Source organism: Mauremys mutica, chromosome 13 (genome assembly GCF_020497125.1).
Source record: "Mauremys mutica isolate MM-2020 ecotype Southern chromosome 13, ASM2049712v1, whole genome shotgun sequence".
Classification (NCBI taxonomy): domain Eukaryota; kingdom Metazoa; phylum Chordata; order Testudines; family Geoemydidae; genus Mauremys; species Mauremys mutica.
The window spans coordinates 33,173,865-33,199,572 of NC_059084.1; the positions used below are offsets into that span (position 1 = coordinate 33,173,865).

General features: G+C 47.5%; 1 long non-coding RNA gene across 1 annotated transcript; it reads left to right on the plus strand.

Moving 5' to 3' along the window:
- Nucleotides 1–1,642: 1,642 nt before the first annotated feature.
- LOC123348804 lies at nt 1,643–20,388 on the plus strand. Its single transcript, XR_006573261.1, has 3 exons — nt 1,643–2,078; nt 4,278–4,386; nt 20,121–20,388. It is a non-coding gene; the product is annotated as an uncharacterized LOC123348804 (long non-coding RNA).
- The last annotated feature ends 5,320 nt before the right edge of the window (nt 20,389–25,708 follow it).

Here is a 25,708-nt window from a genome sequence, read left to right on the forward strand (position 1 = left end):
TCCCCTCCAGGAGATCTGACCCCCCATCTTCCCTTAAAACCTGCTCCTCAGGTGAGGGGTCTGGCATGTCAGATGCAGATGTTTTACCCACCTCCTGGGGAAAAGCCTCCCTACAAAAAGTGGGCAGACCCTCTTGTCCCCCTCACCTTCCATCAGGACTTCCCTCTCTGGGCTTCCCTCTGAGGCAGACACTCCTTTGTCCCCCAAAAGGTGACCCTGATCCAGCTATGGGCTCACAGCTACCAGCTATGACAGACCCTTCAATGTCCAGCAAACCCTCCCCCCTCCCATTGTCTCAGGTTGGGCTTGCTTCCAGCTATAGAATCCTTGGGATCTGTTCCCACTGCAGCAGTCACCAGGACCCCAACTTCCATCTCCAGGATATGTGTCTCTGTGCACCCCAGGGTAAGACCTGTCCCCTGCGGACCTGCAACTTCCTGTCAGTCAGCAGCTGGGAAGGCCTCCCTGTTACAAAGGTGGAACATTCCCCTCCCATAGGGAGATGATCAGGGGGACAGGAGCTGGCTCTATCCAGCCCCTCCGGCAGGAATTTGCTTTGAGCCCCGGGGCTACAGGAAGTGGTTATGACCATCCCTGCTGCTACCAAGGAATTAAAGAGATACTCTCCTATTTCTCCAGCAGCACTTGTGACTTTACCCTCCCCTCTGGGGCTTTCAGCACAAGATTCCTTCTTGCTGCTAACAAACCCTGGGACAGATTCTGCGACATCAAAAAAATCATTCCCCAGTATAAATGGTGCAAAATTGTGTGCCACTGCTGTAACAGTCAATTCAGTCTGCAAATCACCAGTTTCCATGTTTACCTTAGCTAAGGATGCAAGGACTTTGTAACCTCCCACCAATTCTAATTCTGCCCTTTTCCCAGGTAACAAATCTTTCTCATGGATCCACCCTCTCAAACCCCTTCTCCTGGTCGAGAGACAGGAGGGCGAATGACTGACCATCTCTGAACATCAGGTGGAGAAGGTCCCAGGCCAGATAGAGGTTATTGAACATGGTCTGGCCCAAAAAGAGTGTAGGTCTGGTCAGGGTGGATTGTGTCTGCCAGCCTGGACATCAACTGTTGCAAGACAGCCTTTGATACAATTTTATAGCCTGTGCTGAGCTGCAATACTGGGTGCCAGTTCTTCATGTTGGCCTGCCCGCACATTAGGAGGGAGCATCTTGCGCCCCAGGAACTCAGCCCAGATAATGACAAGGTCCGGGTTGAAGTCTTCCCAGAACGTTTGGTAGCAATCCACAGTCAGCCCATCAATGTCTGGGGATTTGTTGGTGGGCATTTGATGGAGGGCTTCCTGGAACTTGGCCAGAGTGAGAGGAAGCTCAAGCCAGTCCTGGTTGCCTGCTCTGACCATAGGGAGTTCAGCCCTCAGGAGCCCGAAAGCATTGGTGTTAAGTCCTTGGGGCAGCCAGTGTAGGAAACAATCACTTGAGGCCAGAGAGCAGACAGCTAACCAAAACCTCCATTTTATTTACAGAAACAGAGAGCTCACCCAGCCGGTTGAAACCGGCTGAGCTATCCCTTAATAGTCTAACTCAGTTGCCATAGTAACAAAACCCATGACAACCAAATACACAACAATTGGCACCAGGTGAGTCTAGGGAGAAAAGGTAGAAAGCCCTTGTTCTTTCCTGGATCTGTGAGAGGTGTCATCCTCTGCCAGGAGGCAGGTGATGTTTTTGACATCTCCTTCTCCAGGAAATAGATGAAGTGGGAACTGTGAGGTGTATCCAGAAAGAGTAAGATGAAGGGTCCCTGAGCCTTGCAGTCATCAAGGACCCAAAGCTTGTCCCACTTCTCCGGACACTCCAAGCAGAGGGAGAGATTCCCAGGCGAGCAGCCAGGCATCTCTCTTGCTCAAACCCATCTCACACTCCAACTTCTATCACTGCATCTCTCCACCAATTGGCCCCATGGGTGTAGTCATGGCAGAAGAGCCAAGCACTTACCCACCACCTCTGCACTAAGGGAAAGACGTGCCTTTGCCTGTGCCAACCTAACCAGAACTCCCCCAGAAGGACGCTATGAAGCCAACAACCAGCAGGCTGTTGTTGGAGGTGGGTTTGGTAGCGTTAGCAGCAGCGGAGTCCCCACCTCTGCCTGTTATCGGTGTTTAGGCAAAGGTGACAGTAGTGGTGGTGGCTGCTGCAGGAATGATGGCTGGGGGACAGAGCTGAGGGGATGCAGCAACAGTAACCAGGGGCACACCTCACTCCTTCGCTCCTCCCTATCCCCCATGGACGAAGCTGCTGGAACAGAAGCCTCCTCTGTGGTCGGGTCAGGGTCTGCCATTAGAGGGTAGGTAATGGGAACATCCCTCAAAAGGGGAAGAAAATGGAACGGGGAGTAAGAGGAAGAAAAAGTAGGTTAACCACTCCTCCCCACTAGACTGTAGGGTGGGAAGGTGGGAACAAACAGAAAATGATGTAATTGTATAATGAGAGAGAGAAATACCACATGTGGGGAGGGAGTACACATAGCTCCTAACTGCACTGGGTGAGTGAGGGGGTGTGGAGAACTTGGAAAACCTCTGATTTATTTTTATGAAAAAAACTATGTGACTCAGTTTCCCTCCCTCTCCCAAACTTGTATTGTTACCCACCAACAGTGAAGATGTTAATTTCTTTTTCTTTGGGTACGTCCAGACTACCCGCCGAATCGGTGGGTAGCGATCGATTTTGCAGGGATCGATATATCGCGTCTCATCTAGACGCGATATATTGATCCCCGAACGCGCTCCCCGTCGACTCTGAACTCCACCGGAGCGAGTGGCGGTAGCGGAGTCGACGGGGGAGCCGCGGACGTCGATCCCGAGCGGTGAGGACGGGAGGTAAGTCGGGATAAGATACTTCGACTTCAGCTACGGTATTCCCGTAGCTGAAGTTGCGTATCTTACCTCGACACTGCCCCCCAGTGTGGACCAGGCCTTTGAGTTGGGGAGATGTGATCAAATGCAATACCCTGGAAGTGGGGAAACTGCAAAGATATTATACAGAGATGTGACAGACACTATGAGCACATGAGAGCATCACAGACTATTATATCTATAATGTGATGGGTCTTTGTGAGTTAGGGACTGTTTTCTAGCTCAGAAGGGAGGGTGACTGAGCTTCCTGCAGAAACTAAAATCCCTGGAGAGACAAACAACTCTGGGGAAGTATCACCTGAGAGGCATTGCATATGCTGGTTCAGAACAGGCTGAAGAGGCCCCGCAGACAAAGAAAGAATAAATAGCTTGAACTGACTCAGAGATTACCCTCACGTGATCCATGAACTGGTCTGTGATTTTAACCACAATGGCAAAGCTTGCTGGGAGGGTGGGAAGGACTGGAATCTGCCCGGGTCTCCCTGTGGAAAATGGGTTACACTTGGTAAGCTAGTGTGTGGGGGCTGTTTGTTATTTTATGGTATGTTTTGTCTGTAAATGTTCTGTGCAAGCTGCCTTCATAACCCCTGGGAGAGAAAGAACTGCAGAATTTCACTCCATGCATCTGAAGAAGTGGGTTTTTTACCCACAAAAGCTTATGCCCAAATAAATTTGTTAGTCTTTAAGTGCCACTGGACTCCTTGTTGTTTTTGTGGATACAGACTAACACGGCTACCCCCTAATACTTGACACCTTTGGAAAGAGATGATCTGAGATTTCTGTGGGTATCAAGTGGTCAGGAGCAGATATCACAAGAGGATGTTTTGAAAGGACTCAGGGGCTGGGGTGTCTCTGTTGCCAGCCTGGGCAAATTCAGGGCTGGCATAGCTCAGAGGAGAGTGCTTGAGTGGCTGACAGGCTGTTGGTGTTAGGGAGCTGACACCTAGCTGGCACAGGTGAGACTTCCTCCCACTGAAAGCAGGTGGCAACAAGGTGACTCTCAGCCCTGGGTGCTCCAAGAAGAGTCACAGAGCCCCTTCACACTAATGCAAATGGGAAGGCAAGGGGGTATAGAGGAGTAATAGGGGGAAGCACACATACCCATGTACACTTATGAGTAAGAGGGTTGCACTGGCACAGTCCCAGAGGGGAGGCCTAACACCTACTGCAGGTGGAGCAGGGCAGGGCTGATGGAGCCCACAAACTCTCAGTAACCCTTTTTTCGCCAGGGTGGGGTTTGTACACCCCATCACCTTCCCCATTCACATAAGTGGAGCAAAACCTCAGGTTTCTGTTTGACATTGGAGAAGCTGCTGATCACTAGGAAACTTCATCCCTTGCTCTTGGGTGAGGACCTGGCCATAGCGATCCATACATTTGTCACCTGCAGGCTAGATCACTGTCGTTCACTGTATTGGAAGCCGACAATGAAGCACGGGGTAGAACGCAGCTGCTCACCTTCTGCATGAGCCAGGTCTGGAGCAGAGAGAGAGAGATTTGTGAGTGATCAGCATAGAGATGGTAGTTAAATTTGTATTTGCAGATGAGATTACCCAGGGATAAGATCTAGAGGAAGAAGAGAAGAGGACCAAGGACAGCGCTCTGTGGAACCTCCCCACCAGAAATTGGAGGGTTCTTCTCCGAAGACAGAATTATGAATTCCCTGTTGGGCTTTTCTAGGGTGCTCATCACTAACATCTCAGTGCTTCACAATTAATTTATCTTAATACCCCCTTAGCTCCCAGAGGTGTTATGATCTCCATTTTACAGATGGGGAGAAAAAAAAATCAGAGCAAGATTAAATTCAAGTTTCCACTGACCTTGACTGCATAATTCATGAAAAGAAGAAAGTGATTTTTTGGAGTATTTTATATCTGTCACACTGTGCTGTGAATGTATGACAATACCCTAATCAAACCTTACTGAATTAAGTTTAAGTATTTTAGGAGTTCATTGCATGCAAATGTTTATGTACTGTTGAGGGATTGCATATATTTCCACGAGGGACAGAGACCACAGTCCTCCAGGAACTAAGAATAGTAAGGCAGATTCACTCAGGTTGTAACACTTCCAACCAGTAAGCCTTACCCAGAAGGAGGCTCACAGACCATGGTTCAAACTGGATTCTCCAAGGACCATTTGACAGGATGTTCTACTTCACCACTAGAATGGTACCTCTTGGTTGTTCTGGGGAATAGCTCACAAGTCAACACTCCTTCCCATAGTTGTACACTGTCTCTCCACCTCTCTCTCTCTGGGTATGCAACACTTCTCTCACTCCATGAGCTGCTGCAGCCCCTTTGTGACCAAGGGCGGCTCTAGCAATTTTGCTGCCCCAAGCACGGCGGCACACCGCAGGGGGGCTCTGGCGGTCGCCGATCCCGCGGCTCCGGTGGACCTCCTGCAGACGTGCCTGCGGAGGGTCCGCTGGTCCTGCGGCTCCGGCAGAGCATCCACAGTCACGCCTGCGGGAGGTCCACCGGAGCCGCGGGACCAGCGGACCCTCCGCAGGCACACCTGCGGGAAGTCCACCGAAGCCGCCTGCCGCCCTCCCGGCGACCGGCAGAGCGCCCCCCGCGGCATGCCGCCCCAAGCATGCGCTTGGCATGCTGGGGCCGGCCCTGTTTGTGACTTACCCCTCCAGCCAGGTCGCTCTATGCCTTTTCCCATTCCAAGGTCCAAAGTCTTCCTGCAGCAGTCCTAGGCAGTCTTCCCAGTCACTGCCTTGTAGTGCGACTCCCTCAGTGGCTGGCAAGGGAACCTGGGCCCACCATCTACTCCAGGTTCCAGCTCAGAGACCCTCTAGCTAGAAGTCAAGGTCTGCTCCCTTCTAGACCTTACTGCCTCTTCCGGAGTCCTGGGTTTGCCAGCCCAAACACACCTCCCTTCTCCCAGGGAATGACTACAGACTTTCCCAGCAGCCCCCCTTCTGCTTCCAATTTCCTGTCTTTATAGTCCTAGCCCAGCTCATTCCCCCTCGGCTGAGCCCCCGCCCTCAGTCAGGGATTGTTTAGCCACCTAATTTTCCTGAGCTGCGGCCTGTTGGGTTAATTAGTCTTCCTTAACCCTTTCAGGGCAAGTATGGGGTAAACACCCCATCACAGACCAACAGACAAAGAAAGTATTTTTGGCAGCTATAAAAATAAATGAATAGTATGTAACCAATGGAAGAAAGAGGAAGTTGATACTAATGAATATAAACCAGAAGTTAGGAATTGTGGAAAATTGATAAGGGAAGCAAAGGGATATAATGACACCTTTGGTTTCAACCCAGACCAGTAAGGGTTTGAATCAGTGCTTACTCTGCAACTCTGGGTGCCTTAAATGCTATGCTGCTGTGTCTGTCAGCCCTGATGTCAACAGCAAGCCTACAAGCATTCAGATCACACCTCTACACTTTTTCAGACTGACTTTCCATCCTGAATTTCCCTAAAAAACCATCTGTGATGGGATCCCTGGGGTACAACTTGGAACTGTGGGATCACTGTGCCCCCATAACTCTCCAGCCTGGATTGTCTCTCAGAATGCTTTGCTACTGACAAGCAGCAAACTCCTACAGGCACTGTTATCACTCAGCCACCAGCATGCAGAGACACACCCAGCTAAGTTGCATAAATGCTCTCCAAGCCACTCATGAACTACGCAGAGGGAGACTTCAGCAAATCCCCTCCAGCTCCCAGCCTTGCACCCCAGAAATCTTACACTGTTCAAGACCTTCCCTTGAACAGTGCAAGTTCATTAGTTAGTTCACCACTTCATCACAGGATAGCGGATATGCTATCGAGCAGATTCCCCATGCACTTTAGACAAACTCACTGGTTTAAAATAAAACATTAGAATAAGTTTATTAACTATAGAAAGATAGATTTTAAGTGGTAAATATAAAAGGTCAGAGATATTTATTTAAGAAAAGTAAACATGGGTTCTAAATCCTAAATTTTCAGACTAAGCAAGATTTGAATCAAACAGCTTTTCTCACCCCACTGGATGTTGCAGGTAGGTTACAGTTCTTAATACTGTGACATGGGGCTTGGCTACACTTACAAGTTGCAGCGCTGGGAGTTACAGCGCTGGTCATGCAGCTGTGTAGGGCCAGCGCTGCAGTGTGGCCACACTGACAGCTACCAGCGCTGCAGTGTGGCCACACTTGCAGCACTTTCCAGCGCTGTATTGAGAGGTGCATTGTGGGCAGCTATCCCACAGAGCACCTCGTCCCGTTTTGGCGCCGTTTTGGCGCTGAGTATTGTGGGAAGGGGAAGGAAGTGTGTGGGTCATTCCGCTTCCTGTTCCAACGCCCCGTGGTGCATCGCTTCACATCCCAGCATTCTGTCTTTCTGGCAACGTTTGGCGCCATTGTGAGTGTCTGCTCTGTGTGTGAATCGCGATTTCTGTGGGAAATGGAGCCCGAGCTGCTGAGGACTGTGCTGATGAGTGTCGCCAGCACAACACGTTTGGCAGTCGAGCTATTCCTTCAGCTCCAAAGTGACAGCGAGGAGTCTGACGATGATATCGATATCGATTCTCCTGCCGCGTGTGACACTAAAGTGCTTGTGGCATTCACGGAAATGCTCAGCACCGTTGAACACCGCTTTTGGGCTCGGGAAACAAGCACTGAGTGGTGGGATCACATCGTCATGGAAGTCTGGGATGACGAGCAGTGGCTGCAGAACTTTCGTATGAGAAAAGCCACTTTCATGGGACTGTGTGCTGAGCTCGCCCCCACTCTGCGGCGCAAGGACACAAGATTGAGAGCTGCCCTAACGGTAGAAAAGCGGGTGGCTATTGCAATCTGGAAGCTGGCAAATCCAGACAGCTACCGGTCGGTCGGGAACCAGTTTGGAGTGGGAAAGTCGACCGTTGGAATCGTTTTGATGCAAGTTTGCAAGGCAATTAATCGCATCCTGCTAAGAAAGACCGTGACTCTGGGGAGCGTGCAGGACATTGTGGATGGCTTTGCACAAATGGGTTTCCCTAACTGTGGAGGGGCGATAGACGGGACGCATATTCCTATTCTGGCCCCCCCCCACCTGGCATCAGAGTACGTTAATCGTAAGGGGTATTTCTCTATGGTTCTCCAGGCGCTTGTGGATCACCGCGGGCGTTTCATTGACATTTACACAGGCTGGCCTGGAAAGGTGCATGATGCACGCATCTTTCGGAACAGTGGCCTGTTCAGGAAGATGCAGGCAGGGACTTTTTTCCCAGACAGGAAGATCACAGTAGGGGACGTCGAAATGCCCATTGTGATCCTTGGAGACCCCGCTTACCCGTTACTGCCTTGGCTCATGAAACCCTATACAGGGAAGCTTGACAGGAGCAAGGACCGGTTCAACTACAGGCTGAGCCGGTGCCGAATGACTGTGGAGTGTGCTTTTCGCCGTTTAAAGGCACGCTGGCGTTGCTTGTATGGGAAGCTAGACTTGGGGGAAAGCAGCATCCCCGCGTTTATATCCGCTTGCTGTACCCTCCATAATATTTGTGAAGGGAAGGGTGAAACATTCAGTGAGGCATGGACCACCGAGGTTCAAGTCCTGGAGGCTGAATATGCACAGCCAGAGAGCAGGGCTAATAGAGAGGCCCAGCACAGGGCTACAAGGATTAGGGATGCCTTGAGGGAAGAATTTGAGGCTGAAAGCCAACAGTAATGTTTGCTGCCTTGCATGGGAGTGAATTGCACTGTTTACACTGTTATTCTATTATCCCTAAAATGATTTGCAGTGCCTCTTTCTTTACTGGGCTAAGGTATCTTTCACTATCTGCTATAATAAAGACTGTTTTCAAAGCCAAGAATTGTTTTATTGTAAAGAAAAAAAATTCCTTGACAGACAGACAGACACAACATTTCATGAACACAAGAGGGAAGGGGTGTGGGTTGGTGAACTGTACAGTCACAAGTTTGCATATGTCCTGTCTGGAGTGCTGTTTAACGAATCCTGCACTTCAGGGTGCATATACTGCATGGTGATGGGGGTTGAGTGCAGAGGGTAAGGGTGGTAGGTATCAGGGCTGGTTGGTGAACGTACAGGTGTTGGAGGCAGCTGGTGGTGGTAAGAAACTGAATGCTGGGGAAAGGCGGTTTGAGCTGACATTGGGGCACAAGGAAAAAAGCTTTGGGACGGGGGGGGGGCTGTGGGGCAGCACAGGACTGCTCTGCCTGCATGGCTACGATAGCCTTGAGAGAGTCCGCTTGGCTCAACAGGATCTCTAGCAGCTGGTTTGTGCTTTTCCTCTTTGCCACAGCGTTTCTACGCCAATGTCTCTGGCGGATCATGCTTTCCTTCTCTCGCCACTCCTTCAGTTCCTTTCTCTCTGCAGCAGAGTGATGAAGAACAGTCTTCAGCATGTCCTCTTTGCTCTTTCGGGGATTTTTTCTCAAATTTTGTAGCCTCTGTGCTGTGGAACATCTGCCCACTCCAGGAGTCAAGGTCACTGTAGAAACCCAGAAATGAAACATTTAACAGGGGCAGCATTGTATCCACTATCTCCAGACATGAATTGTTACACTGAGGGAGTTCGCACTTTAACATTCTTTTCCCACACGCATAACACGACAGAAGCCACGAAATGGTGAGTGAGGGGTGCTTATACAGGGAGAAGTGGGGCTTGATTGATAGAGGGGAGCTGGTTGCTTCGGGTAATCTGGAGTGATAGAGGGGTTGAGTGAAGATGCAGCTGCAGGGGTGATCTTCACTATCTACCTATCTCTTCACTAAAAAGAGTCTCCCAACATTTTTCACAGGAGTTAATCCTGCAGGATATCTCCCTGCTGCGAGTCACTAGGGGACAGCGGGAGGCTCTTTTACAGCAATGTGGATTCCGCCCGGGACCCTACGCGGCTTGCCTGTGTTCAGAAATGACCCCCCCCCACTCGCGGAACAGTGGCGCGGACGCGTCAGCGTGACTGGGACAAGAAACACAGTGGCTCTCCCTATAAACCTGCGCAGGCATATTGCCCACGCTCTGGCTGAAACTTTTGCTGAGATAACTGAAGCAGATTACCGCGACGTGATAGACCACATCAACGGGCTATTCCACATCTAGAGGCTGGCATGCATGCAGCCATAACCCCCCTTCCTCTCCAGAAACATTTCCACCCAGAAAATAAAAGCCGCTTACCGTTAACCCGCTCCTCTGCTTGTCCTTCTGCAACTGCTGGCTGCTGCGATTGGGTACTTTCCTCCTGGCTTGAGAAGAGCTCCTGGCTGCATGCCCACTCTGGGGTGTCTTCCCCCATCCCAGTAGCTTCACTCGTGGTTTACTCACACACCCCCCCGCCGCCGCCTCCGCCTCCTCCTCCTGTCCCCCAGCCTGCTCAGAAGTGTCCATCGTTGTCCTGGGATTGGCAGTGGGGTCACCCCCAAGTATCTCGTCCATCTCCCTGTAAAAACGGCAGGTCGTGGGGGCAGCTCCGGATCGGCGATTACCCTCGCGGGCTTTGTAATAGGCACTCCGCAGCTCCTTAACTTTCACCCTGCATTGTAGTGCGTCCCGATCATGGCCCCTATCCAGCATGGACCTTGATATCTGCTCAAAGATATCGTAATTCCTACGGCCGGAGCGCAGCTGTGCCTGCACTGATTCCTCCCCCCAAACACTGATGAGGTCCATCAGCTCGCCATTGCTCCATGCTGGGGCTCGTTTGCCACGTGGAGGCATGGTCACCTGGAAAGATTAACTGATTGCACTCCACACCTGGCTGCAGCAAACAGGAAGAAGATTTAAAGGGCTGGTCACCTGAGGCAAGAGCAGTAGAGTGCAAACTGATGAGCAGAGTGGCTGAACAGGAATTCTGGGATAACTCCTTATTCCCTGGAGGACACTTAAAGCGCTGGTGAGTGTCCACACCTGCTGAGCAGCGCTGGATCACCAGCGCTGCACTCCTTATACCCCTGCCGGGATGGGTTTTCAGCCAGCGCTGCAACCAGGGAGTTGCAGCGCTGGTTGTGCCCTGCAAGTGTGGACGGGGTGTAATTGCAGCGCTGGAAACCCTCCACCAGCGCTGCAACTTGTAAGTGTAGCCAAGCCCAAAGTTTCTCCTCTACCTTGGTGGGTCCTGTGCTTATTAGCAGATTTGCTCACCTCAGTGATCTTCCCCACAGTCTGGGTCAACTCCTCCTGTGTCTGATCAGGAGATGGGAGATTTGGGGGGAATCCAGGCCCACCCTCTACTCCGGGTTCCAGCCCCGGGGCCCTGTGGATTGCAGCTGTCTATAGAGCCTCGTGTAAAAGCTGGATGACAACTACAACTCCCTGGGCTACTTCCCCATGGCCTCCTCCAAACACCTTTTTTATCCTCACCACAGGACCTTCCTCCTGGTGTCTGATAACACTTGTACTCCTCAGTCCTCCAGCAGCACACCCTCTCCCTCTCAGCTCCTTGTGCCTGTTGCTCCCAGTTCCTCACATGTGCTTCCTCTCCTCTGGCTCCCTTTGGCCTGACTGGAGTGAGCCCTTTTATAGTATCAGAGGGACCTTAATTAGAGTCAGGTGCTTAACAGCCTCACCTGACTCTTAGCAGGTTAATTGGAGTCAGGTGTTCTTATTAGCCTGGAGCAGCCCCTGCTCACTCAGGGAACAGAAAACTGCTTTTCCAGTGGCCAGTAGATCTCCCTTCTACTCCTCTGCTGGTCCTAACTGGCCTGGGTCTATCACAATACACATGCTGAATTTCCTTCTCAGCCTGGGACCAGTGTCCTCAGTTCAAAGTCTTTATCTTCCCAGCGCTCTTGTTGCCTTCAGAGTAGGTGGAGAGGAAAGAGGTGATCTCATGATGACACTGTCCCTTATTTTATACTCTCAATTCATGTCCCAGGGAAGATACTGGCCCAGACGTGTCCTGGTAGGCCTTGTTGAGTCACAGAGTTGAGCAGTCTCCATTGTATGGTGCTTGTGCAACTGAGTCATAGAGTTGAGCAATCCTCGTTGTGTAGTGCTTGCACTACTGTCTCTCAGAATTGTAAATCTCTTGTTTACAATTCCCCTGATGGTCAATGGCTCATGATGGTTGCTTAATGCCTGTTTGAGTGTGGGTCACTTCCTTCGTTGCCACTGGAAAGCTAGCTATGGGTGTCTCCTGGACAAACAACAATTTCAATTACAACCATATAGCAGAATATCATCATTCCATATACAGTGATAATATATATTATGACAGAACAATAAGTTTGATACCTTGCACGGCATGCTTTGTATGAAATGTCATAACCACATACCAGTAATGAATATGGTGGTTACAGGGTTCTACTTTGAGGACAGTGCATCACACCAGGTCCCTGCAGCGTCCAGCCCTCTCACTTACCAAAGTTTGTTGCTTCTTTAAAGAGACAATACATTGCAGCTCATTAATTTAACTGCTATTTGACAAATACTATTATGTCAATCACAGCACTGTACTGGTTAATGGTAAACGTAAAACAAGTTTATTTAACAAAAAGACACAGGATTAACTGATACCAAGTATAAGGAACAACAATAGTAATTGTTACAAGTAAACAAAAGTAAAAATACACGTCTAAGACTGAACAATTGCAGTAAGTTACAACCTTTGCCTAAGCAGATTTCTCACCTAAACTCAGTTCCAAGGGACTTCAACCCTCTTGGTTGAAGGATTCGATGTTCTGTGATTTCAAGAGCTCTGGAACCTTTAATCCCTAAGTGATGAATACTAAAGTAGCTTTCTGTTTAGATCTCCCAAAGTTCATTGACCCTGTTACAAGAGATAGGAAGGCTTCCTGCTGTTCTTCACTTCCTGTTGACTTCCTATTCCCCTGCTGATTCATATGTAAATGGGGCTTCCATTGTTTTGATTCATAATGCTTAATATACATTGGAACTATACTGTCCATGCTTGAGCTATTCTTTACCTCATCTCTACATTCATAATTTATCTTGTTGTAAACGGTCGGACTCACCCCTGCGGCGCCTCCTACTGGTGATCCTGGGGAATTAGCTTGGTTGCCCACACAGAGCGCCCTCTGCAGGCCAGTGATCCACCTGTTCCCTGGCCCCGAGTCCCTCCCTGGACCCTGGTGCCCTTTTACATGGGATGCTGCCCCCCGGCGGTAACCCCTTCTCTCAGGGTCTCCCCTCCCCAGGGAACCCCCACCCTCTATCCCCACCTTGCCTCAGTGTATGGCTACTGCCAGTCATCATCTAGCCCCACATCCTGGGGCAGACTGCAGTGCCAGCCTACTCATCACTGGCAAGGAGGGTTTGGACCTGCTGCTTTGGCCTACCCCTGGGCTGCCTCTGCAACCCCCAGTACCTGTTAGCCCAATGCTAGGCCGCAGCCTGGGGCTTTCCAGGCTGGGGCTCCCCAGCTCCTTTGCCTTTCCCCAGACCTGCTCCACTCAGGTACCTGGTCTAGCACCCTGCAGCCAGGCCCACCTCCCTCTGAATGGAGAGAGAGACTGTCTTGGCTTCTGGCTTCCCTGGCCTTCTTATAAGGTCCTGTGGCTCAGTTTGGGGTATGGCCCCAGCTGCAGCCACTTCCCCAATCAGCCCAGCCTAAAGCCCCTTCCCAGGGCTGTTTTAAAGCCCCAAAAGGGCAGGAGCGGGTAACCACCCTGCTACACTTGTCCATTGGTATCTAGTTCATAGTAAATGATTCTGTGGGTGTTCTGCCTCTTTTCTTAGCTGGATCAGGCATTCTGTCTTTTTAGCCTACTGACCTATTTACTGATCTATGTTGGACACATGTTCTGTTTTCAGCCTAATGATCTGTTTACCTCCCTAATTCTATCTTCCAAGAAGTGATGCCTCTCTCCATGTGTTAATTACTCATGTCAGATCAGGCCTCAGCTACAGATAGCTGCCATCCCTCCAGTCTAGGAGAAAACCTGTTTCTCCCTCTGTTTGGTCACAGACTTTAAAGGATAATATCAGTGAGTCTCCATAATTCCTCATGTAATGTTAATGCAGACATTTCACAATGATCTCACTCACCAGCGTGTCACAGGCTTTCATAAAAGTCCTTACTCAATACGATTTTATAATACAGTGATGTTGTATACCATCAGTTGAGGTTCCTTTGAGGTTCAAACACCCTGTTGATAGCCCAGTAACCCTTTGAAATGTATTCATTGAAAACAAGCCCAGACCAAGCTTCTCTTGACTGGTGGGATGTAGATGTGATAATGTCATCCCAGAGTTCATTGATCCTGCTTCAAGAGGCAAGAAGACTTGCTGGGGGTCCATTCCCTCATTGAGATTGGTAAGTATTCCTCTTTCCCTGCTTGCTCTCCTGATGGCTTCGTTTACATTGCATGTAAATGTACTTTTCTTTGGTTTGGGCCACACCCTTCCTAATTTACATTGGAGACACATCCAAGCAGGTGGAACCACAATCCTTTGTCTGGAACAAACATGGCTTAGGCACTGCTTGCCACACACATTTTAAGAACACATTTGCAGCACATATCTACATAGTCCTCTGTGGGCTTACCATACATACAGTAGAACCTCAGAGTTATGAACATCAGAGTTACGAACTGATTGGTCAACCAGGCACCTCATTGGAACCAGAAGTATGCAATCAGGCAGCAGCAGAGACAAAAAAAAAATCAAATACAGTACAGTACTGTGTTAGATGTAAACTATTAAAAAAATAAAGAGAAAGTTTAAATAAAAGATTTGACACAGTAAGGAAACTGTTTATGTGCTTGTTTCATTTAAATTAAGATAGTTAAAAGCAGCATTTTTCTTCTGCATAGTAAAATTTCAGAGCTGTATTAGGTCAATGTTCAGTTGCAAACTTTTGAAAGAACCACCATAATGTTTTGTTCAGTGTTACGAACAACCTCCATTTCTGAGATGTTAGTAACTCTGAGGTTCTATTGTACATCACACATTGATTTTCAGGACTAGCGTGTTACAAGTTTGTATATGATACCTACATGACACCTTTTAGATATAGTTTATGACAATAGTGTGTTAGGTACAGTGAGTTTGTCAGGCCCAACGACAGAGTACTGAACCACCAATGGGCCTCTATATGTCACAAACACAAGAAGAAATCTATAGTCAGCAGAGTTAAGGACAAGAAGAAGGAATTTTTAAACGTATTAGGAACAAAATAGTCCTGACAATGATGTTGGTCTATTACTAGATGGAAATGGTAGAATTACTAGTGTAGAAAAGGCAGAAGAGTTCAATACATATTTCTGTTCTCTATTTGTGGAAAAAACAGATGATATAGTCTCATCATGTGGTGATAATAACACTCTTTCCATTCCAGTAGTATCTCTGGAAGATGTTAAACAGAAGCTACTAAAGTTAGACTTAAAAAAACAAAAACAGGTCCAGATAACTTGCATCCAAGAGTTTTAAGAGAACTGGCAGAGGAGCTTGCTGGACCATTAACGTTGATTTTCAATAAGTCTTGGAGCACTGGGAAAGTTCCAGAAGACTGGAAGAAAGCTAATTTGTGCCAATTTTTAAAAGGATAAAATGGATGACCTGCATAATTATAGGCCTGTCAGTTTGATATCAATCCCAGGCAAAATAATGAAGCGTCTGATACAGGACTTAGTTAATAAAGAATTAAAGGAGGGTATTGTAATTAATGTAAATCAACATGGGCTTTTATGGAAAATAGATCCTGTCAAACTAACTTTATCTTTTATTGATGAGATTACAAGTTTGGTTGATAAAGGTTACAGGGTTGATGTAATAGACTTCTGTAAGGTGTTTGCCTCGGTACTGCACAACATTTGATTGAAAATAGAATGATAGAAAATTAAAATGGCACACATTAAATGGATAAAAAAAGCTGGCTAACTGATCGGTCTGAAAATGTAACTGTAAATGGGGAATCATCATTGGGCAGGCATGTTTCCAGTGGGCTACTGCCTGGGTCTGTTCTTGGCCCTAAAATATTTAACATTTTTATCAATGACCTGGAAGAACATATAAAATTATTACTGATAAAGTTTGCAGGTGACACAAAAACTAGGGAAGTGATAAATAATAATCAAAATGACAGGTAACTGATTCAGAGTGATCTGGATTGCTTGGTTAACTGGGTGCAAGCAAACAATATGCCTCTTAGTACAGCTAAATGCAAATATATACATCTAGAAACAAAAAATGTAGGCCATACTTACAGGATAGGTGACACTATCCTGGGAAGCAGTGACTCTGAAAAAGATTTCTGGGTCATGGTGGACAATCAGCTGAACATGTGGTCCCAGTGTGATCATAAAAATCATAGAAGATTAGGGTTGGAAGAGACCTCAGGAAGTCATCTAATCCAACCCTCTGCTCAAAGCAGGACCAACTCCAGCTAAAGCATCCCAGCCAGGGTTTGTCAGGCCGAGCCTTAAAAACCTCTAAGGATGGAGATTCCACCACCTCCCTAAGTAACCCATTCCAGTGCTTCACCACCCTCTGAGTGAAATAGTTTTTCCTAATATCCAACCTGGACCTCCCACACTGCAATTTGAGACCATTGCTCCTTGTTCTGTCATCTGCCACCAATGAGAACTGCCTAGCTCCATCCTCTTTGGAACCCCCCTTCAGGTAGTTGAAGGCTGCTTTCTTTTCTGTAGACTAAATAAGCCCAGTTCCCTCAGCCTCTCCTCATAAGTCATGTGCCCCAGCCCCCTGATCATTTTCATTGCCCTCCGCTGGACTCTCTCCAGTTCGTCCACATCCTTTCTGTAGTGGGGGGACCCAAAACTGGACGCAATACTCCAGATGTGGCCTCACCAATGCCGAATAGAGGGGAATAATCACTTCCCTCGATCTGCTGGCAATGCTCCCACTAATGCAGCCCAATATGCCATTAGCCTTTGATACCAGTCAGCTCTGTGTTCTTAGGGAATCAGGGTGCAGTATCCAGCCTGATTCATGAAAGACATCCCCCACCCAGCCTCTGCTTAAACCAAAACCCATCAGAGGAAAAAACTTGCAGAGAGCAGTGAAGAGCGTTGGAAGACACACCTAGACCCCTCCTGACAAGGGTGACAAGATTAAGACATCTCCATTAGCATACAGAAAAAAGAACAGAGACAACTCCCCTAGCCTCATCTGCATGAAAGATGGGACAGGGAGACATCTCAATTTGCATACAGAATGGAGAACAGAGAACTGCACTGAACTCTGGGACCAGAAAAAGCAGGGAAGCACTGCATCATGGGAATCTCTGCTCCAGATGCTAATGAACCTATGCCTGCACACGCCCAGCTCAGCACTTATCAGATCAATTCTAGTAATGAATCCTTGATTGATATCCAAAATACTAAAGCAGCCTAGTTGCATTGTGAGCTCCCTGGAAGAAAACACCACCCATAGCCAAGAGTGATCAGCTCCTATTGTCTAGCCTAAAGAAAACCCTTGTCATCAGTTTACCCATAAACAAATCTAGTGTTCTCCCTTGAACCATTGTATTTTCTCTACAAAAATCCCTACTCACCGTCTAGTCAGGGTTCTGATGCTTAGATCCAAACTATGCATCAGTTCCACTAGGACTCCATATTCTCCTAACTGATTGTGCTGGGGACTCTGCGTGTCTCATACCCTCAGGATCCTGAGCTACCACCATCACCTAGGAACCCCGACCAGTTCAAGCTTCAGGGAGTGGTAAGATCCTCTTCTCTTTCTCCCTCTCTCTCTCTGTTTTCCTTTCTACCTTAGGTATTAACCTAACATAATGTATGTTATGTTGGTTTAGCCTCCTTGTGTAGTTATCACTATTATTCAATAAATAACTTTTATGGTTAAGTTGGTTGCTGAACTTTACTCTTTTGTGTTTTTAGCTTCCCCCATTCACTCTACAGCCACACTTCTTTTACCTAAACTAAAGATCCCTGCAGTGCCCAAAATACTGTGGGGTTTGCTCATCAAGTAGGTTATTGCTAGTACAATTGTGATGTGAGAGTGGGGATAGGGACATGCTGAATCTGGGACACATAAGGGTAACAGCTTGAAAGTGCTGCTTGACCCAGTCATAGAATCATAGAATATCAGGGTTGGAAGGGACCTCAGGAGGTCATCTAGTCCAACTCCCTGCTCAAAGCAGGACCAATTCCCAACTAAATCATCCCAGCCAGGGCTTTGTCAAGCCTGACCTTAAAAACCTCTAAGGAAGGAGATTCCACCACCTCCCTAGGTAACCCATTCCAGTGCTATATGATGCAAATGAAATGAATGCTAATATAAACAAGAAAAGTAGAAGCAGTGGAGTGTAGATAGGCCTGGCCTGACATGAATAATTGAACATGGGGAAGGCCTCATTTCTTGGGAGACAGGATTAGGGAGGTAAATGGATCATTTGTGTTAAGATAAGAAAATGGGTCAGTTAGCTAAGAGACAGACTGTCTGTCTGAGCTAGCTAAGAGAAGAGAGGGAATGCCCAGGGAACCATTTACTAAGAACAAGATAAAAATGGACAAGATAAGTCAGGAATATAAAGATTAAGTAAAGAGCAGTGCATGCTGTACATGGTTCCTACAGAGAAACCGAGCCAATCAAAAAATGTGTGATGTAATGTCTAGTAAATGCAATGAGATGTGTAAATGTATATAAAAGGGAGAGAGTTTCTGTGTAAATATGGATCTGTGATGTATCCTGCGTCCATGCCCTGCATTTGAGTCTGATCAACCCAGCATATCATTGCTATATCCAAATAAAGATACCTGAGTGACAAAGGCTGGAGTCGAACTGAGCTCTTGGAAGGAGCCCAGGGGCATATATGGAGAGGCAGCTTGAAAGTACTGCTTCCTCCAGCCCAGTGAGTCCAAAGACATATAAGGGGTCAGTTTGACAGTGCTGATTGACCCGATCTGTTCAGACTTGCTCTCTTAATGTACGTGTGTGTGTTCATCCGGTTCTGGGGCAGGAGGAACCCAGCCCTAGGGAACCCAGGTCCTGCAGAATAGCTCCATTGGGAGGGGCCTTGCAGAAGGGAGAAGAAGAGCTCCATATAAAAACACAAGTGACACAAGCAGCACATCGACAGAATTACAGAACACCCCGGCCCCCCTCCCAGAAGAGTAACCTGAATAAATAAGCATATCCCAAAGTAATGGGCAAATCTGGCAACACCTTCTTGGCAACAAGGGCACACAATTCTCGTCCACTGTAATCCCCAGGTCCTTTTTGGCAGAACTGCCGCTTAGCCAGTCGGTCCCCAGCCTGTAGCAGTGCATGGGATTCTTCTGTCTTAAGTGCAGGACTCTGCACTTGTCCTTGTTGAACCTCATCAGATTTCTTTGGGCTCAATCCTCCAATTTGTCTAGGTCACTTTGGACCCTATCCCTACTCTCCAGCATATCTACCTCTCCCCCCAGCTTAATGTCATCCACGAACTTGCTGAGGGTGCAATCCATCCCATCATACAGATCATTAATGAAGATGTTGAACAAAACTGTCCCCAGGACCAACCCCTTAATACCAGCTGCCAACTAGACATCGAGTCGTTGATCACTACCTGTTGAGCCCGACAATCTAGCCGGCTTTCTATCCACCTTATAGTCCATTCATCCAATCCATACTACTTTAACTTGCTGGCAAGAATACTATGGGAGACCATCTAAAGGCCAAGCTGGTCTCACTCTCCACCTCAGGGTGGAGCTGTGCTCATCCTCCATCAGTTTTGCGTTGCAGAAACACAACTCAAGACGACAAAGTTAGTGACACTTTAGAACACACAGGAGACAAGAAGATAGGAGCTAACTCCCTCTAATCACCCACAGAGATCCTACCTTCTTCTGGGGAGAACACATTACACCCTAATGTAATGGGGTACTAACTTCCCCATCCTGCAAGCAGTTATGTTCCGCTGTCCCCAGCACACATAGGTAGTCAAAAATCTTTTCTTGGTAACCCTGTCCCACTTAACACACGAGGGACCTGTCTCCAGTCAGGAGGACTAGACTTAAAGCTCTAGGTGGACACTTATCTCAGAGATGCCAGCAACTGCTCTGCTCCCATCTGGACCACTGTTTCCTGGAGCCATCTATCCCAAACAGGGTGGACTTACCTAGTCTCTATTTTTCAAATCTCGTCTCAGATCTTCCTGTGGCAGAACACAAACCACAAAAGGAGAAGTTATGGCCAGAGACTGCAATGGCAGGAGCTCATGCATGTTTCTCTGAAGGGATCTCTCTGATACCCGCATCCACGGCACTCCCCCATCCAGTCAGTTGGATGTACCCATACTGTGAAAAACAGCACCTGAAACAGTCACTGCTCAAAGGAAACTATTACCCCTCTCCCTTCTTTTTATCCCCAGAGCAGGTTGTCCCTGGCTAAGAGGCTCATGTTGTCAGAAGGAAGCCAAGATCAAGTACAGAGAAGGAGAAAATGGTGACCAGTGACTCCAACCCACCAACATGTAAGAGGAGCCAAAAGAGGACTGAGAATCTCTGATTACAGGCAGGTCACTCTCCTGGGAACCAATCTTCCTCCAGGGAAGATGCATACCCTGTTTAACTGTTAGACCTGGAAAGTTTGATAGTCATAATAATATGAAAACAATCCTGTTCTTCAGGGTAAATGAACTGTACCATAGCACTGACATGACCAGCTTCAGTTATCTTCCCAGATTAAAAAGGTTTAACCTTGTCTTAGAGAAAAATACTTTATAGTTACACCATTTTTAGCCAAGCTTTTCAATTAATATCTTAAGCCCCACATTGGCTGCCATTTAAATATAGGATAATTGTTTGAAATGTATAAATATTAAAGAGCTTTGGTTATTGCTTGTGTAACCCTTCTGCCCCTCTGAGCTGGCAGCAACAAGGGCCGGGTTCAGTATCCAGGGGTTCTGTTTCAATAACACAATGCAAAACCGGCTTGATCCCCCACCCAGTGACCTGGGACAATTACATACCACACCCCCCCGGACGCCTCTAGGAGGCAATACTTCCCCTCTCGCAAGCACAGAGTCTGAGTGTAGCAAAATCCTTTTAATAAAGGAGGGAAACAATGTGGCATCATATTGGGGAAACACCACAAACAGGATTCATAACATAAACCATGAGCAAAAGACCCACCAAGCAAGTTTTGAGAGTGTCCTTTTCCCCTTAGGGTCTTAAGTCCAATCACCCCAAAGTCCAACAACCCAAAAGTCTCTGTCCCTGGTCAGTGCCGCCCCAGAGTTCAAAAGTTTATCTGCAGAGTTTTACCCCCCCAGCCTGGGTGGAAATGGGGGGGGGCACACAGGGTGTTAAGGGCCACCTTACGTGGGCCAGGGCCGACTGCCCCACCTCTCCGTGGAGTTCTGCTGCAGCCTTCATCACAACCAGCCCCACTCCACCAGCTGTGCCACTCCTCCAGCCAACCCGTGAGCCGCTCCAGCCGTCCCTGCAAACCATTCCACTCTGCTCGCTGTTCTGTGGGCAACTCCAACAGTGCTGCAAACTACTCCGCTCTACCAGCCACTTAGCAATAGATCATCAGGCTCCCCAACTAGTTAACACAGCACTAGTTTAACTCTTTTAGCAATTTCATCTCATAGTAAGGGAGCCCCAGTGCTGGTACACCATTGGCCCAAACTGAGTTCAACTCAGCAGCCTCTAGATGGACTCCTAAAGGAATCAAAATTAGCTCTGCTCTTCAACAGTGGAGGAGAAAGCAGAAAGAAGAAGAAGGTGCAATTGGTGTTCTAGGCCCTCAAAAAGGACCCATACCATCAAACACACACCAATCCCCAGCCTCTCTCAATTCACTGGGTTTTGGCACCCATGTCCCTTGTCTAGCGAGTGCTACTTAGTTAATGGTGAGATCCTGTCATAAAACAGGTCCATAGTCCCTCATTTACATAATCAGGGTAACAACACTTTATTCCTCCTGCCTCAATAACAGAGAAATTGAGGATCCCACAGCTATCAAAGTGACCGTTTTAGGCTGCCGTGGGCTATGCTAGGCGGGGTGGGTGTGCCTATGCAAACGAGATCAGCTCCTGAAATTCTTTTCCACACTCGCCATAATTCACCATCAGATGTCAGGGTAGAGCTCATCCTGACTCTGCTTACAGTTGAGAACAAGTTCAGTTTGAAAGGTAGTTTATAAGCAATTTATTAATAATTTGGAGCTTCCCTGAAAGTTTTTATTACCCCAGGCAAGGAATAGTCACCAGTAAAAACCAATGTCTTCATTTTAATGTCAAGTGTTACTTCACACATTATCATCTTAAGTCAGGAGGATTGGGGGTGACTGTTTATATATTTAGCACAGAACATGTGATTTTATGTACTTATGTACTTATGCATTTGTATGCTTGGACATAGGGATCAGGCTACTGAAATAGCAACGCAAATAGGGTGAGGCAGTGAAATTGCGGTACATTCCCTAAAGCCTCTATCACACACACACACCTACTAGCAAATAGAAGCCTCTCCAACTCACAGGGGCGGCTCCAGACACCAGCATGCCAAGGGTGTGTCTGCGGCGGCAAGCCACGGGAGGCGCTCTCCCGGTCGCCACGAGGGCAGCAGGCAGGTTGCCTTTGGCAGCATGCCTGTGGAGAGTCCGCTGGTCCCACGGCTTTGGCGGACCTCCCACAGGCGTGCCGCCGAATCCGTGGGACCGGGGACCTCCCGCAGGCAAGCCGCCGAAGGCAGCCTGCCTGTCATACTTAGGATGGCAAACCTAGAGCCGCCCCTGCCAACACATCATCAAGGATCTACAACCTATCCTGGAAGGTTTGCTCTCACAAACCTTGGGAGGCAGACCAGTTCTTGCTTACAGACAGCCCCTCAACCTCAGACAAATACTCACCAGCAACCACACACCAGAAACACCAGCCCAGGAACCATCCCCTGCAACAAACACCATTGCCAACTCTGTCCACATATCTACTCAAGTGACACCATCACAGGACCTAACCACATCAGCCACACCATAAGGGGCTTGTTCACTTACACATCCACTAATGTGATATATGCCATCATTTGCCAGCAGTGCCCCTCTGCCGCATACATTGGCCAAAATGGACAGTCTCTATGCAAAAGAATAAATGTACACAAAGTAAATATGAAGAATTATAACATTCAAAAAAAAAGTGGCAAAGAGTCCTGTGGCACCTTATAGACAAACAGTGGGAGAGCATTTTAACCTCCCTGGACTCTCAGTTTCAGACTTAAAAGTGGCTATTCTTCAACAAAAAAACTTCAAAAACAGACTTTTCAACGAGAAAATGCAGAACTGGAATTCATTTGCAAACTTGACACCATCAAATTAGGCCTGAATAAAGACTAGGAATGGCTGGGTCACTACGAGAAGTAATCTCCCATCAACTGTTGAGTATGGGACATCCACCCTGATGGAATTGGCATCCTTACATTGTTACTCTGTTGACATTCACACCTTCTTGTCAACTGTTGGGAATGGGACACATCCACCCATCATTGACCCGCCCCCCCCCCCCCCCACACACTTAGTAAGGCAACTTCCATCTTTTCCTGTGCTGTATATTTATGTCTGCCTACTGTAATTTTCACTCCATGCATCTGAAGAAGTGGGTCATAGCCCACAAAAGCTTATGCTGTAATAAATTTGTTAGTCTTTAAGGTGCCACAAGACTCCTCGTTGTTTTTACTAGCAAACAGGTATTGGAAAAAATCCTCTGCTTGTTTCCCCACCTGTGACATAGGTATGCCACCTTGGCTTAATCATGAGATCTTGCATGATCTAAAAAATAAAAAGGAGTCATATAAAAAATGGAAACTATGACAAATTACAAAGGATGAATATAGGCAAACAGCACAGGAATGCAGGGGCAAGATTAGAAAGGCAAAGGCACAAAATGAGCTCAAACTAGCTATGGGAATAAAGGGAAACAAGAAGACTTTTTATCAATACATTAGCAGCAAGAGGAAGACCAAGGACAGGGTAGGCCCACTGCTCAGTGAGGAGGGAGAAACAGTAACAGGAAACTTGGAAACGGCAGAGATGCTTAATGACTTCTTTGTTTTGGTCTTCACCGAGAAGTCTGAAGGAATGCCTAACAGAGTGAATGCTTATGGGAAGGGGGCAGGTTTAGAAGAGAAAATAAAAAAAGAACAAGTTAAAAATCTCTTAGAAAAGTTAGATGCCTGCAAGTCACCAGGGCCTGACAAAATGCATCCTAGAATACTCAAGGAGCTAATAGAGGAGGTACCTGAGTCTCTAGCTATTATCTTTGGAAAATCATGGGAGACAGGAGAGATTCCAGAAGACTGGAAAAGGGCAAACATAGTGCCCATCTACAAAAAAGGAAATAAAAACAACCCAGGAAACTACAGACCAGTTAGTTTAACTTCCATGCCAGGGAAGATAATGGAGCAAGTAATTAAGGAAATCATCTGCAAACACTTGGAGATGGTAAGGTGATAGGGAATAGCCAGCATGGATTTGTAAAGAACAAATCATGTCAAACTAATCTGATAGCTTTCTTTGATAGGATAACGAGTCTTGTGGAAAAGGGAGAAGTGGTGGATGTGGTATACCTAGACTTTAGTAAGGCATTTGATACGGTCTCACATGATATTCTGATCGATAAACTAGGCAAATACAACTTAGATGGGGCTACTATAAAGTGGGTACATAACTGGCTGGATAACTGTACTCAGAAAGTAGTTATTAATGGTTCCCAATCCTGCTGGAAAGGTATAATGAGTGGGGTTCCGCAGGGGTCTGTTTTGGGACCGGCTCTGTTCAATATCTTCATCAATGACTTAGATATTGGCATAGAAAGTACGCTTATTAAGTTTGCAGATGATACCAAACTGGGAGGGATTGCAACTGCTTTGGAGGACAGGGTCATCATTCAAAATGATCTGGACAAATTGGAGAAATGGTCTGAGGTCAACAGGATGAAGTTTAATAAAGACAAGTGCAAAGTGCTCCACTTAGGAAGGAACAATCAGTTTCACACATACAGAATGGGAAGAGACTGTCTAGGAAGGAGTACGGTGGAAAGGGATCTAGGGGTTATAATGGACCACAAGCTAAATATGAGTCAACAGTGTGATGCTGTTGCAAAAGAAGCAAACATGATTCTGGGCTGCATTAACAGGTGTGTTGTGAGCAAGACACAAGAGGTCATTCTTCCACTCTTCTCTGCACTGCTTAGGCCCCAGCTGGAGTATTGTGTCCACTTCTGGGCACCGCATTTCAAGAAAGATGTGGAGAAATTGGAGAGGATCCAGAGAAGAGCAACAAGAATGATTAAAAGTCTAGAGAACATGACCTATGAAGGAAGGCTGAAAGAATTGGGTTTGTTTAGTTTGGAAAAGAGAAGACTGAGAGGGGACATGATAGCAGTTTTCAGGTATCTTAAAGGGTGTCATAAGGTGGTGAGAGAAAACTTGTTCGTCTTAGCCTCTAAGGATAGAACAAGAAGCAAAGGGCTTAAACTGCAGCAAGGGAGGTTTAGGTTGGACATTAAGAAAAAGTTCCTGACAGGGTGGTTAAACATTGGAATAAACTGCCTAGAGAGGTTGTGGAATCTCCATCTCTGGAGAGATTTAAGAGTAGGTTAGATAAATGTCTATCAGGGATGGTCTAGACAGTATTTGGTCCTGCCATGAGAGCAGGGGACTGGACTTGATGACCTCTCGAGGTCCCTTCCAGTCCTAGACTCTATGAATCTATGAGGACAGGCTCCCATGCTCGAATGTGTGAATGAACAGTGGGGCCAAGTGTTCCGATTGTGCTAACACGTGACCCCGATACCCAGACACCCCTTCCTGGGCTATTTGTCTGGACGCAGGTTGAATCATCAAATCCTAATTAACCTGCCCAGGAAAACTTGCATGTGCTGCAGACTGTCTGCTTGGGAGACGCCACAAGGCTCTGGCCCTTCGCTCAGCTGACCCCAGGCAGGGACTGGCCCTG